General features: G+C 38.6%; 1 protein-coding gene across 5 annotated transcripts in view; it reads left to right on the top strand.

Annotated features, from left to right (window-relative positions):
* Positions 1 to 1,703: 1,703 nt before the first annotated feature.
* Positions 1,704 to 16,649, top strand: part of LOC106054677 (putative protocadherin beta-18) — a 61,656-nt gene continuing 46,710 nt past the window's right edge. For 3 of the 5 annotated variants that reach the window (XM_056038259.1, XM_056038257.1, XM_056038258.1), the window contains exon 1: positions 1,706 to 2,207. The gene's annotated coding sequence lies outside the window, so the exon portion shown is untranslated. Of the gene's footprint in view, positions 2,208 to 16,649 lie in introns of all 5 variants that reach the window. The other 2 variants (XM_056038261.1, XM_056038260.1) reach the window with 2 other exon arrangements.

The following is a 16,649-nucleotide window of genomic DNA, read 5'->3' on the forward strand; positions in this document are numbered from 1 at the left end:
TATGTAGGTCTATAACTTCATATCTATGTAGGTCTATAACTTCATATCTATATAGGTCTATAACTTCATATCTATGTAGGACCAAAACTTAATATCTATGTAGGTCTATAACTTCATATCTATATAGGTCTATAACTTCATATCTATATAGGTCTATAACTTCATATCTATATAGGTCTATAACTTCATATCTATATAGGTCTATAACTTCATATCTATGTAGGACCAAAACTTAATATCTATGTAGGTCTATAACTTCATATCTATATAGGTCTATAACTTCATATCTATGTAGGACCAAAACTTAATATCTATGTAGGTCTATAACTTCTTATTGTTAAAAGGGAGACATGGGAGTACAAGATGAAAAACAATGGCTTGATGTTGTCAGTTGTCCTCTGCATTACAGTATTTTATAATGACTTATACAAATACTGGAACTTTCATAGGACACCACTTTGTACGAAAGAGAGTTTAAAATCTATGTCTATTTAAATGTAGTGATCCATCATTTGTAGTTAACTTCTCAAAGCTGTAACTTGACGATTTAAAGAGTAGAACTGATTCTTACAGACGTTTGTATTGGCAAGGGACTTGAGTTTCCTCAACGACCATTTCCTCCATACTTCCAGTTCTTTGGTTTGGAGACACTTTTTGTTTTGTTCTAAACTGAAACATGAGTACAGGAAGAATGGCGGAGTCTAACTTGAAAGAAAAAAGTCTAATCTCTGTTTCTAGTCTATAGCAGTAGAAGAAAAACATCAGACACATAAGTATTTGTCAAACTTAAAGTAGAATTTGTAGCTTGAGTTATTATTGTACAGGTTAGTGTAAACAATGAAGCGGAAGTGTCATCAAGAGGGAATGCGCGCGTCAATTGTATCTCTACGTGCATACGCTCCTTCTACCTACTTCTGGTGCTGATAAATAACATATACATCATGTTTTAGAAAAGGTTTACTTAAATGTACATACAATATGTATACTTAATTTTTTTAAAATTTTGAAGACCATAGAAAAAGAGAGATTATGCTCCTGCTGCATGCCATATACAGAATACAACAGATACACGAACTGTTAATTTTTACTTGTTTAAAATTGGTTAATATGCATGTGCATAAAATAGCTACGTTTTAAGATGATTAAAATTAGAATTTATCTTTCTTTTCTAGGGAGCACGATCCCTGTTTTGTGATGGTATAATTAGATTTTAAATACAAACATTTCAAAAATGACAAACGAATAAACAGAAAAACAGCTCAAAAACAACAGTGGCTTGTCACAAAGGTGTAACAAAGTATAAATCCTGGCGAGTTCACTTCGCGAGTCTCTGTGGACTTACTTCTATGGTTTAACCAACCCTAGAACTGTAAGTACTATACGAACTAGTCCATCTATTTATAAGTCTTTAAGTAGTTTGACCAAACAATCTTTCCTTATCGAGCTCTATAATACCTGTGATACGTCAAAGTTCAGATCATGGCGTAGTTCTGGCTGATTGGTTAGGGAGTGGGGGCGGGTAGGAGTGCGGCGTACTTCTTGGCGGTACCCAAGTCGCGAGCGAAACTTTCACAAGGTACCTAGTCTCCTCCCATACGCCACGCGTTTTTTTTTCTCTCCTTTTCTCTCACCCTCTCTCTTTCTCTCTCTCGTGGAGCGAGACCACTGCGCCTGCGCGGCGAGGTATCACACACAGCAATGAGAACGCTATTACCTCCCCCCTCACGGTTTTTGCGTCGCCGAACAGGTGGTTTACAGTCGCGGGGGAAAGAGGGAGAGAGAGAGAGAGAGAGAGAGAAAGGTGGGCGAATAACAGACTGACAGACACACTTTGCACAGAACAAAAAAAGCGACTATTTTGTTTGTTTCAACGGATGGAGCGGTCTTAAAGTCCCAGAAAGTTAGGCAGTATTACGGCATGGGGCCACGAGTTCGCAACTCGACCCAAAAGATTACAGCACTAAGTCTATATTTGACCTAGACTAGACCATACTCTAGGCTCCAAGCCTACCTGTTGCAGGTCTGGCACCTAACCTGAAAGTGGATTTGTGAAGCAGCTTGTTTCTTTTCATTGGATTACGTTTCTTGTGTTCTGAAGGATTTCCAAAACTGAATGTCAACATCGAGAGTGTACAGCGTGAGAGGGATTTCTGTCCTGGGAAATGTACATCAGAGTTAGGAGACTCTAGATGGAGAAATAGAGTTAGGTAAGTTTATGTTTCACTTGTAGAGACAGTAGATCTAGGTTTCATCTACATCTCTATGTTTTTCTGGTAATTGAGATCTAGATCTAAATGACTATTGTTTTTTATGCGTGTACCTCTATTTAAAAAGAGTGTTGGCCGGGAAAATGCATTAACTAACGCCTGGAGGGGAAATGTTACAAAATATACCTAGATCTCAGTGTATTTAGATCGAGACTCTGCCTTCCATTTGTTCTTTTGTACACAAGACAAGGCGGACTGTTTACTTAGTTTAGTTATTGACTATAGTGTATAAACGTAGGTCATAGTGATTTGAATATGTTGTTTATCAGTTAATAATTATTTGTTTTGGCTGCAGTCATAGGTCATTAGGTTATAAAGTTCGAGATAATCCTGTTTGAAATAGGAATGAGAGAAACTAGTCTTAAAATAACATGGTTAATTTTATTTTGAAAGATGACCTTAGAGACCAGCTTGATAAACTAATTATGGTATTGTTATCAAACGATTGCTATCATCTCAAAGTCAAGCTTCAGTTGATGATGTAATGACCAGTCCAGGGTTGATAGGATGATGATGTAACGCTCAAGTAGATTCTATTTTGTTCTAGAACGTTTGATGACGTTAGACTAGATAGACAATAAAAGGGACACTACCTGATACACGTGAGAGTTGAACATTTCTGATGTGATCTAGATATATTAGATGTAGGACATATTGATTACATATAGTTCTACATCAAAAAGCCTAAATTTAGAGACAATTGTGTTAGATTCAACTTACGTCCATCAAATGAAATAGATCTAGAGTGTCTACATCACACCCAGTAAGGATTCTTTGGTTCTATGCTACATAGAGGTTTCCAAGTCTTATGTTGACTCGTCTTCACATTTGCTTTCTGGGCCTCAATAGCTTGATGTCGCGTTCATATTTGACATAGAGCCAGATCTAGATGTATCTATTGTGTTAGGAAATGAGGTCCAATGGTTGACATGTTGGTGACCAGGTTCCACTACTCTTGTAATGCAGAGTTTAGAAAGGTCACTTGGTAATGTCATAGCGCTCACAATCTTTATGTTGTCCCAAGTGGCCACAAGTATGGGCTACGTCTGCGGACTACATATTTCATCAGTTATGTCCCTTTAAGATTTACGTTCATCGGGTAGCTGAAAGGGGGGGGGGCAATGGTGAAAGTGAGGACAGGTATTAAATTTATATACTAAGTACTCAATCTCTAAGGATACGTTTTAAAATTACAGGCAACAATCTCCAGTCTTCAATGACAATGAGGTGAATTATGGACTAGTAACATTGCGCATGACATTGTAACATTGACACATTGTGGCTTATCTTGGCTTATCTTGTAAACTTTCAGTGTGAGCTTAGCTTAAAATGTTCAAGAAGTTTATCCTATTACTAGCAAGAAAATCTCGAAGCTTATCTTTGAAAAGAGATTACGATTTCTTAAAAAATAAAAGCTAATTATACCCACGTCCTACATGCTAGAAGATAATTATCCTAATTCTTCTTCATGTGAGTTAATGGATTAAAAAAAAAAAACTAATTAAATGCCCATGACCTTGGATCCAGCGTTTGAGTCATGTATATTAAAAATCTCATTCCAAAGTTCAAAGTTCACGATATGCAAATTCAATTTGAGTTCTTCTTGTAACAAATCTAGAGCTCAATCAACACACGTTGATCAGACGTTGATCACAAGTTGATCAGAATGTCAATGTTAGAGTACACTCCCTTTCCACGACCTTATATTTGCCAGAGTGTCATGTGGCCAGAAAAACGACATGTTTCCTTGACTCTCCTCTCAGGATGTGATGACACACCAATAATTTTAAAATGTCATGTACACATCATGTGTTTCAGGATGTCATGTACACATCATGTGTTTCAGGATGTCATGTACACATCATGTGTTTCAGGATGTCATGTAGATACTAAATGCTTGGTACAAAGCCTAATATCAGTGACCAAGAATTACAAGGAGTCAACACATGTAGTAGCTGCTGCTGATTCCACCAAGATAAGAACTTAAGTCTTCTGGTTGAGCATCCAAGCACGGTACCACTCTGCCACCACAAACTTCAAATTCCACATTGATTTTCTTTTGGACTCGAACCAACGATCACGAAAAAAAACGAGTTCAGAGTCGTAGTGTCTTACACCTCGACCAGCAATTAATTCATTCTTTAATTTCCTGTGGATTCAGTATGACATAGTTAAGTGTGTTCCAATCATCAGAATACATCTATCCCAGCTGCCCCATCAGAATACATCTATCTCAGCTGTCCCTCAGAATACATCTATCTCAGCTGCCCCATCAGAATACATCTATCTTAGCTGCCCCATCAGAATACATCTATCCCAGCTGCCCCATCAGAATACATCTATCTCAGCTGCCCCATCAGAATACATCTATCCCAGCTGCCCCATTCCTAGCTCTGTAATCTGGAAACAAGGTATAAAAACATCGTAAATTAGAAGACAAGTCATTTAGCTTCATTTTGCATCTCCTAATAAGCAATACACTGTAATAAATCAGAACGAAATGTCATATGACAAAAAATGTCACAAAGAAATGAAGTAATTGATTGGTTAATATGATTTCTTTTACATTTCAATTTCAACGGATGACATGAAAGAAATAGCCCCCGTTCTATGAGAGCCATTTTTCTCAGAATGTGGGTGTGAGTAGTGTTAGGTTATTTCTGTAGCGACATGGGTGAGTAAATACGAGGAGGTGGATGTTATCTTTTTTTTTCCCACAAGTATCTTTGGCTGGTATATTCCTGTGTGTGTGTGTGTGTGTGAGAGAGAGAGAGAGAGGAGAGTCAATGGCTTGTAATTGACAAACATATGTAGCACAACTTGTACAACTTTGACCATCCGAGAGTTTGAGAAAATACACTCAGACAAGACAAGTAGGTTTCTTAAATCTTTTGGATGTACCTAGATTAGGAAATGGCATAGAAGTCATGTGACATAAGATAACAATAATTTTACGACTGTGGTCCCCATTTTGTGTAACGTTTCGGCCCTTGGACATCCTCATCTACCCTCTAAATACTGAAATGACCCATTTCTAGTGCTAAGTACAGAAACACGAAATCATTTATTGTGTTAGTAAGGGAAGTAACTCTACTCTCAACATATGTACACAAACATTCGTGTAATTAATGAGGTATAGCTTCAGTTCCAACTTCAACGAACACAAAGATCATGTGACAATTTATTGGCCAAGCGTAAAGCGAGGTGACCGAGCTCTGCTGGAGGGGAGGGAAGAGGCATACTCAAGCGTAGTGCAAGAGTAGAGGGCGTAACGCAACAATTAGACATCTGCATCCTATGTGTTAGGAAGCTGTGGCGGTGCAAACATTTGAAATGACACGCTGTTACATATAATCCTGCTACATATAATCCCGTTACATATAATCATAAGATTTAAAAGAAGAATTAATGTTAAATTATTATTTTATAATGTGATTTTTTTTAAAAACTTTGTTCGCCCCCCTCCAGCCGCCATTTCTTACTTTCTCCTCTTCAGTATCTCATAGACAAAGAAACTATTTCTAGGCCACTTCCTTAGTTTTGGTCTCTTTAAGAGGAAATCAATATTTCCAGTCTGCCCACATCTGCCTTGTAGACTCTTAAAAGAGTAGCCTATTATCAAGATGTAATTATGCTTCAGCAATTAGGAGAAGCAACGCGCTAGCATGGGCGAAGCCAGAAGCTCACTTTTGGAAAGTTGGTTTCAAAACAAGTCGTCTGCTCAGCGCGGCGTGATCTTGTTTGAATTATTCATTTCTTCTCTTGTGTCGCCATTGTTCAACGCTTTGAACTCAAGTGGACGACCTCGGCACAGCCTGCTTCCAGGAACTATTGATTCCTTGGGTGTGTATTGTAAGAAGCTGACTCTAGTACGGTGAGATTGCTGTGAGATCGAGGTGCCTTCGCAATGCACACATGTTCTCTGCTACAGAAAAAAGGAAATACAAAGAAAAAGGTTTTGAGTTCAAGATGAAATATGAGTTCAAATCAACTTTAGTTGGAAGTATGTATCACTTAAGATCAAGGTTAGGGGAATGAAGATTTGTATTCTGTTGATCTGAAATATGACAAGCGATCAAGTTTATGTGAACTGCGATTGAAATATTGAGACAGGCAAGTTGGTATTCAGATGGGCAAGTTGGTATTCAGATGGGCAAGTTGGTATTCAGATGGGCAAGTTGGTATTCAGATGGGCAAGTTGGTATTCAGATGGGCAAGTTGGTATTCAGATGGGCAAGTTGGTATTCAGATGGGCAAGTTGGTATTCAGATGGGCAAGTTGCTATTGAGACAGGCAAGTTGGTATTCAGATGGGCAAGTTGCTACTGAGACAGGCAAGTGGTTACTGAGAAAGAGACCCGCTTGATACTAAAAAATAGTTTAATGATTTGACTTACTACTATTCCCCAGCAGTAGAGTTCCTCTAATGTACTCACCAGCAGTAGAGTTCCTCGTTGTTTTCTAATGTACTCACCAGCAGTAGAGTTCCTCGTTGCTTTCTAATGTACTCACCAGCAGTAGAGCTCCTCGTTGTTTTCTAATGTACTCACCAGCAGTTGAGTTCCTCGTTGTTTTCTAATGTACTCACCAGCATTAGAGTTCCTCGTTGTTTTCTAATGTACTCACCAGCATTAGAGTTCCTCGTTGTTTTCTAATGTACTCACCAGCATTAGAGTTCCTCGTTGTTTTCTAATGTACTCACCAGCAGTAGAGTTCCTCGTTGTTTTCTAATGTACTCACCAGCAGTTGAGTTCCTCGTTGTTTTCTAATGTACTCACCTGAAACCAGACGCACGAGGATGCAGTCTCATAGTTGGTTGACATTAACGTGTTTGACGGTGACGTCATGCGGTGTTTGACCTACTTAGCAGTGCTAACTGGTCATCATTACTGTCAGATTAAGTCATCGCCGGTCAGCGTAAGAGGTCACGTGGCTGACTACAATTTGACACAAAGTCAGACCGTCAAGGGAAATAATGTGAATTGATTTCTGTCACACTCGTGTCCAGTGTCTGTCTATGTTAACATTGTCTGTCTATGTTAGGTTTGTCTGTCTATGTTAGGTTTGTCTGTCTATGTTAGGTTTGTCTGTCTATGTTAGGTTTGTCTAAATATGTTAGGTTTGTCTGTCTATGTTAACATTATCTGTCTATGTTAGCTTTGTCTATGTTAGGTTTGTCTGTCTATGTTATGTTTTTCTGTCTATGTTAGGTTTGTCTGTCTATGTTAAGTTTGTCTGTCTATGTTATAATAGAATTGTTCTATATAGTTGGCTATAAAACTATGTATCGTATGTGCCAGTCTTGTCTGCTAGTAAATAGTATGTCTCTGTGTATGTGTATGTCTCTGTGTATGTGTATGTCTCTGTGTATGTGTATGTCTCTGTGTATGTGTATGTGAGTCTTTAATGTCAACAATGTATGTTTATGTTACATCATAGTTTTTGTCCTTCTCATTATTGAATCCTATTATATCCGGGTCAATAGGTTATACACGTAACCTTTAATCTTCAAATCTATGGGGGGGGGGGGGTTATTAAGCGTTGATGAAAAGTATTGTACTAGTGTTAGGCGCGACCAGTGCTGTGTCTAAAGTCTAAACTCAAAAACCAAATAATACAGCCCAAACGCCAACAATGTAGGAAATACTTGACGCTGAGGAACATTGTCGAATACTTCGTTTAATGCGTAATACCGACGTATGTCGTTCAGCTAAAGATCTAACTATGCGAGAACTCAAAACCTGCCTCTCACTAAAGTCACCAAAAGTCCAGTCTGTAGTTACTTTCGTTACACCACGAATCTCAGTTCTCTTTTTTTTTTAATGATCTCCTCACAAAAACGTTAACCTTTTGACGAAACAAATAACTTTTCCAACCTAATTCTTAATCGTGTCCTGACAGTAGTCAAACTATCAACTAGTAAACAGAGAATCAAGTTAGGTTGAACTAACTACTTGAGGACGTTTATTTTAGACTAGAACTGAACCCACGCCTAACAGCGCAACGTTTTCATGTTTCAATCAAACGAATCTGCAAATATGTGGCTCAAAAGGCAATGTTTAAAAAACAATCCCAACTAAAAATGCATTTCAAAAATGTGTTTAAAAATGAAGAGAAACTAAAAATAGAAGAGAAGGGGAGGTCAAAAGTAAAAGAACGGAAGATCTGTGAGGGAGGGGGGGGGAGGTGTGGTTTGAAACAGTTGAAATGAATTACCCTGTCATTAATTGTAAGCTTGTATTTAATTAAAGTTTCTGTATGGGGTGTCACGTGGTCTTGTGACGTACAACACGGCGATAGCAAACAACAAACTGAACTGTTCAGTAAGAGAGGGGGAAGAACTCTGCATAGAGACAGACAACTTTGGAGAGATGAAAAGAAACATAGAAGACAGACCGATAGATAGATAGATAGATAGATAGATAGATAGATAGATAGATAGATAGATAGATAGATAGATAGATAGACAGATAGATAGATAGATAAATAGATAGATAGACAGATAGATAGATAGATAGATGGACAGATGGATAGACAGATAGATAGGTAGATAGATAGATAGATTGATAGATAGATAAATAGATAGATAGATGGACAGATAGATAGATAGATGGACAGATAGATAGATAGATAGATAGATGGACAGATAGATATATTTATAGACAGATAGATAGATTAGATAGATAGATAGATAGAAAGATAGATAGATAGATAGATAGATAGATAGATAGATAGATAGATAGATAGATAGATAGATAGATCAGTTCATCTGAAGTCATAAACATCTTAAAAGTCTAAATGTTTTATACAGAAACCACTAGGACACGTGACCTCTATTTCTAGTCTACTAACTCATTTGACTACATCACTAAATAAAGGACACTCTAGGTAGGAGTGGATGAAAGGTCTCGGGATTTCCTCCTACCTTAATGCAACCCTCAACCACAGGCTCGGTTTATAGCTATGAATAGGTCGATTATGTGCAAAGTATTTCTTAAGATGTGGTTTGTATTGATAAGTGTGGGGGGGGGGGAGTGCCGGTGCAGTGAATGTACACAAATCATCGTACAACTTTTGTCAGGAACAATTCAAGCAGCTAGTTTCTAGAGATGAATGTCTTCAAAGTGGATTGGTTATCACAGCAGAGGTGAATGTCTTCAAAGTGGATTGGTTATCACAGCAGAGGTGAATGTCTTCAAAGTGGATTGGTTATCACAGCAGAAGTGAATGTCTTCAAAGTGGATTGGTTATCACAGCAGATGTGATGTCTTCAAAGGGGATTGGTTATCACAGCACTGTAACGGATCTAAATCTTGTGAACTAGCCAAGTCAAGTAGATCACTATGTCTTTTAGCCAACTAATACAATGAAGTCAGAAATACTCAAATGATCTAAGTGAAAATTGTGGTTTGTATCGATAAGTGTAATGTAGACGTTTAGGTCAGGAGGTCTTCGCCTTCAATCAAAACAAAAACAAAAAGTTGAACTATTTGTCTAGTGGAATTACATTTTTAACTTTGGTACATAAGCCTATACCTTTCATTGTATCTAGTTTGGTTCATTATAAATATATATACATTAACAAATAAGCTGACCACAGAGTAGCCAAGCTAAACAAGGGCAACGGGAGTGTCTACGGGGTGCAAGTGGATGGTACAATATCCTAAGACAATCAGGCTGTTTCTTCATCTGCCCTGTGGTACAATATCCTAAGACAATCAGGCTGTTTCTTCATCTGCCCTGTGGTACAATATCCTAAGACAATCAGGCTGTTTCTTCATCTGCCCTGTGGTACAATATCCTAAGACAATCAGGCTGTTTCTTCATCTGCCCTGTGGTACAATATCCTAAGACAATCAGGCTGTTTCTTCATCTGCCCTGTGGTACAATATCCTAAGACAATCAGGCTGTTTCTTCATCTGCCCTGTGGTACAATATCCTAAGACAATCAGGCTGTTTCTTCATCTGCCCTGTGGTACAATATCCTAAGACAATCAGGCTGTTTCTTCATCTGCCCTGTGGTACACTACTGATGTCATGACATGTTGGCCGGTACAATGCTAGACATTTTTAATGTGAAGCATAAACTAGAAATACCACCCCCCACACCTTTTTTTTCGCAGCACACACACACACACAGATATTAACACAATATTCACAAACTCTAACACACACACACAGATATTAACACAATATTCACAAACTCTAACACACACACAGATATTAACACAATATTCACAAACTCTAACACACACACAGATATTAACACAATATTCACAAACTCTAACACACACACACACAGATATTAACACAATATTCACAAACTCTAACACACACACAGATATTAACACAATATTCACAAACTCTAACACACACACTGATATTTACACAATATTCACAAACTCTAACACACACACACAGATATTAACACAATATTCACAAACTCTAACACACACACAGATATTTACACAATATTCACAAACTCTAACACACACACTGATATTTACACAATATTCACAAACTCTAACACACACACACAGATATTAACACAATATTCACAAACTCTAACACACACACACAGATATTAACACAATATTCACAAACTCTAACACACACACAGATATTAACACAATATTCACAAACTCTAACACACACACAGATATTAACACAATATTCACAAACTCTAACACACACACACACAGATATTAACACAATATTCACAAACTCTAACACACACACAGATATTAACACAATATTCACAAACTCTAACACACACACACACAGATATTAACACAATATTCACAAACTCTAACACACACACAGATATTAACACAATATTCACAAACTCTAACACACACACTGATATTTACACAATATTCACAAACTCTAACACACACACACAGATATTAACACAATATTCACAAACTCTAACACACACACAGATATTTACACAATATTCACAAACTCTAACACACACACTGATATTTACACAATATTCACAAACTCTAACACACACACACAGATATTAACACAATATTCACAAACTCTAACACACACACACAATAGTAAGGACGAAAAGAGGTGGGGGAGCTCTTTTCATTTTGTTCTCAGGTGTGCCTTCCAGCTTCCAGGTGCCTCACAATAATCCCACTTGCCTCAATTCTTTATGTGCCCCCCCCCCCCCCCATGATTGCCTGAGAGAGACAACTTTGTATCCAGGCACGTGCTGCAAAGTCCCAAGTTTTTGGCGTCCGGGGGGGGGGGGGAACTTAACTTTCCACCGCGCGTGTCCTGGGCCACATCTATTCAATAGATCGTCGACCAAACCTTCGCGGCCTCATTATACTCTGTGGACAGAGAGTCGGATATGGCCCTCGGGCAGTAGTTTTTGTGATTCACTTATGAGAAAGTTTTCTACTGCAAATCAAACTTTTCTTCCAATAGTCGAAATGTCTTCATTTGACTTTAGATAGAAATGAACTTCATATCTTGTCCTGAAAATAACCCAATGGTCCTGAAAATAACCCAATGGTCCTTAAAATAACCCAATGGTTCTGAAAATAACCCAATGTGCTGAAAAGTAATCTTTTAAGACAATGTGTTAGGCTCATTATTCCAAGTAGAGTATGTTAACTAGCAATGTACAGTTGGTCAGTCAGGCAGTCAGTTCAATGGCTTATCGGATAGATCGTGTGTCTGAGGTAATGTGGAGGTATCTTATGCTACAGACATCTGTGGTGAGTCGTGGTCGAAATGACCCTAGGCTATAGTACACAGCCGTAATGACATCCTCTCAAGGTCACCCATGTAACCCTCTCTCCCGGTCCCTCCCCTTACAGCCTCTCCTGACCTCCATGTAACTAACTCATTTCATCTCCACCTCCCTGAGGCGCATGGAAAGAGAAAAGGGGCGCTGGGGAGTCTCTAGGGAGTGAAGGGCGCGGAAGAAAACTCGTCACGATATCTTTAAATAATGTTCTTTTTTTTTCAACTCAACGAATACAAGCTCTCTCTCTCTCTCTCTCTCTCTCTGTCTCTCTGTCTCTTGCTCAATGACCTCTCTCCACAATTCTATTGCACAGTTTATATTGCAAATCTTCACATGTCATGTAATTGTCTTTCCGTTGTCCTGTTGTCTCATGATCACGTGACCAGTCTAATTAAATACAGGCTTAAAATTTAAGACAGGGAAATAATTTCTTCAAGTACTCTAGCCGCTCACTACTATCTATCTATCTATCTATCTATCTATCTATCTATCTATCTATCTATCTATCTATCTATCTATCTATCTATCTATCTATCTATCTATCTATACAATTTTTGATCTATTGTCTCATATAATTAATCAATGAATTAGAGAAATCTCCTGGGGCCAGAACCTCTACAAAATATAATGTAGCATTTTTGTGTTCGAATCTCAAAGGGTGCCACAGAATGTCCGCCCGCTGCTCCTTCACACTCCCACTCGACCTCATTGCAAGCAGGACACAAATAAAAATCTTTTTCAGCCTTCATTAGCGATTTGTGACCAAATTTGACAGACAAAATGTTCCAATGAATTGTGTTTGTTCATCTGTTCATTATTTCTGTGTACTTTCTTTGTTCTATCATACCCCCCCACCATGCAACCCTCTCCCCTAACGCCTCATTATCCAGCTCCAGTATCTTGGAAGTTACGTCTCTCAATTCATGGCCATCTTACACAACATGACCCCCCCCCCCTTTTTTTTTTCCTCAAGCCAAGGGCAATAACTGGCCAGAAGACGATAACGTGAGTCGACTTTTACCTCCCCTTGTCCATGGGAGCCTACCATTTTGTTGGACCTCGCCAGGGCAACCCCTGACACTAACGACTGCTTCGTGGGCTCTAAATGAGAGGCTAACGATGGACGCTTTGACCATATCTATGACCAGGGCTCGTGAGGACAACAGTGAGATGGGTGCGGAGAGGAGGAGGTCAATATGGTCGAAGGACGGAGGAGAACGCTGTAGAGGTCAGTCGAGGTCACTGTGTTGGAGGCATACTACGTATGGGCTAGCCGATCTACTATTTCTTATAGTGTCACTTGGCCAGTCAGACTGTCAGTCATGTGTCTAACATGTCACTGTCATCAGCATAATGTCGAGACATATGGTCGAAGTTATCTAATCATGTCACTGGTGTTTCACTGTCAACAGCTTCGTGAATGGTCACTGTCAACAGCTTCCTGAAATGTCACTGTCATCAGTTTCGTGAGATGATACTGTCAGCAGAAAGATTGTCAAGAGTTTCGTGGAATATCACTGTCAACAGTTTCGTGACATGTCACTGTTCACAGCTTCGTGAGGTGACACTGTCAACAGCCATCATTGTCAACGGCTTCGTGAAATGTCACAGTTTTGTGACATATCACTGTCAACAGCATCTTGACATGTCACTGGGCTATGGGCATTGTGACTTTGGTTTCGAGTACATTACTTTTCTTCCCATCTTCATTAGAAACTATTTGAATTAAAGATTGGTGAACACACTTCAATGTTCAATTTGTCTTACCCAGGTGGTGAACACACTTCAATGTTCAATTTGTCTTACCCAGGTGGTGAACACACTTCAATGTTCAATTTGTCTTACCCAGGTGGTGAACACACTTCAATGTTCAATTTGTCTTACCCAGGTGGTGAACACACTTTAATGTTCAATTTGTCTTACCCAGGTGGTGAACACACTTTAATGTTCAATTTGTCTTACCCAGGTGGTGAACACACTTTAATGTTCAATTTGTCTTACCCAGGTGGTGAACACACTTTAATGTTCAATTTGTCTTACCCAGGTGGTGAACACACTTTAATGTTCAATTTGTCTTACCCAGGTGGTGAACACACTTTAATGTTCAATTTGTCTTACCCAGGTGGTGAACACACTTTAATGTTCAGTTTGTCTTACACAGGTGGTGAACACACTTTAATGTTCAATTTGTCTTACCCAGGTGGTGAACACACTTTAATGTTCAATTTGTCTTACACAGGTGGTGAACACACTTTAATGTTCAATTTGTCTTACCCAGGTGGTGAACACACTTTAATGTTCAATTTGTCTTACCCAGGTGGTGAACACACTTTAATGTTCAATTTGTCTTACCCAGGTGGTGAACACACTTTAATGTTCAATTTGTCTTACCCAGGTGGTGAACACACTTTAATGTTCAATTTGTCTTACCCAGGATTTTCCATGCTTCCTGAAAGAGTGCATTCCTCATTCTTGGATCTTCAAAAAATTAAATGATTATTAGCTCGAAAATTTAAACTCATCCCCCCCACCCCCAATTATTAACCAAGTCAATAAAGATACACTTTATGCACACAAATAACTTCATTACTAAAACGAGGCTTGCTTATAGCTCAGGATTTTGCGTGTAAAGGTCAAACTAAAGTTTAAGCTATAAATAGAACGTCTCTCTCTCTCTCTCTCTCTCTGATTCAAACCATACATTTAGTCGCATACAAAAAGTGTAAAATAAAAACAAAACCAAACAACTCCCAAGAAGATTATAGACAAACACTTGTACCACCAACTCCTCGCGGAAACAAACTGTAAGAAGATCATCAAACTTAAGCTTCAAACCAGCACAATGACCTGCGTCTTTACTGTCATGGAGGAGACGTAGGTAACCAGATGTCATTTAATCATGTCATGTAACCAGGTGTAGTGTAGCCGGATGTCACGTAACCGGGTGTCATTAACCAAATGTGGATAAATAAATGACATATAATCAAATTTTAGCTTGTCGTTGGCGGATATTCAGGTACATAACCGAGACTTGTCGCGAACAAACCAGGACCGGTCATCTTAAGTCCAGATTTACTCACAGTCAAACAAAAAATGTGTATAGATATACTTAAATAAACATACATAGAAAAATGAGTGAACCACACATATATAGGTAAGTGAGTGAACCACACATATATAGGTAAGTGAGTGAACCACACATATATAGGTAAGTGTACTTAAACCAGATGTCAGTGTACACACACACAAACACACACACACAAACATACACACAAATAAATAGGCTATATATATATATAGGTAAGTGCAAAAGTCATACAAAGTAGAATGTTGTGCTTAGACTTGTTGCTATTTGGGTTGATTCAATGATTGGTTGGTTATCTATTTTTCTTGACGACCATCTTTCTTGCACTGATATTAGAACCAATACTAAAGTTCCGCTATTTTTACAATGTTGCACAATACTGACTGTTTTCTTAAATTAACCTTATCGCTGAATGTTACCTCTCCATTTGTTTACCACTTAAAGTTTACCCCTAATGTTTACCTCCATCGACATTAGGAGAAATCCATATTGATAAAAGTTGCGACAGAACAAATCGTGCGCTAGTCGCTCACAGAAATACATTTAATCAAATCCCTGGGACTGATGGCAGAACTGTAAGTATTCCTTTCATTCTGCATTGTCCAGACAGACATTTTCTATATTTAAAAAAAAAAAAAAAAAGGTTCAAATCCAGACATAAAGAATTTCAATTAAAACAAAAACGTGACACGAGCCATTTCGTTGTATTATTATACATGATTTATCGTTCTTGGTTGCCGTGCCAAGGGGCATAACTCTAAGGTTTCAGGTACCAGAACTTTCTCAATCGTCTGCCATTTTAGCAGAAGATTATCTAATAGTTTGGCTTTAAGGCGCATTTGAAGAACAAGAAAACGCCAATGTTATTGTGAAAACTCGGTCCAATTCTTCAGTCTGCACTATGAGTCTATTGTTCAATCAGCGTAGATTAAAATGTACAATACAAAAAATGTTCAGTTTCGAACTAAAGAATTCAGTTTTGTATGCGGGGAATGTCTCAGGGAACAAATTGAACTGCGTCGAACTTTGACTGTACGGTTTTGAAGGGATTGGCTGCCCCCCCCCCCCTCCAACTCCTGATTAATGGCATAAGCTGCAAACTGAAGACTTGACAGGCGAGCCTGAAGAATGAACTCACCGCGTGATACTAAAGCCGGCCCTGGTTATTAATTGTAGGGTACGCGGAGTGGTTGCAAGGGGTTGGACTGAGCGGGATGAAAGCGGGTGGAGGGGCGGTATACTTTTGAGAAGAACATTGCTTGGATTATTTCATTTTTAGTTCAGTTGAGAGAAGAGAGTTGAGAGAAGAGAGTTGAGAGAAGAAAGTTGAGAGAAGAGAGTTGAGAGAAGAGAGTTGAGAGAAGAGAGTTGAGAGAAGAGAGCTGAGAGAAGAGAGCTGAGAGAAGAGAGTTGAGAGAAGAGAGCTGAGAGAAGAGAGCTGAGAGAAGAGAGTTGAGAGAAGAGAGTTGAGAGAAGAGAGTTGAGAGAAGAGAGCTGAGAGAAGAGAGTTGAGAGAAGAGAGTTGAGAG

Source organism: Biomphalaria glabrata, chromosome 8, assembly GCF_947242115.1.
Source record: "Biomphalaria glabrata chromosome 8, xgBioGlab47.1, whole genome shotgun sequence".
In the NCBI taxonomy this organism is placed as follows: Eukaryota; Metazoa; Mollusca; class Gastropoda; family Planorbidae; genus Biomphalaria; species Biomphalaria glabrata.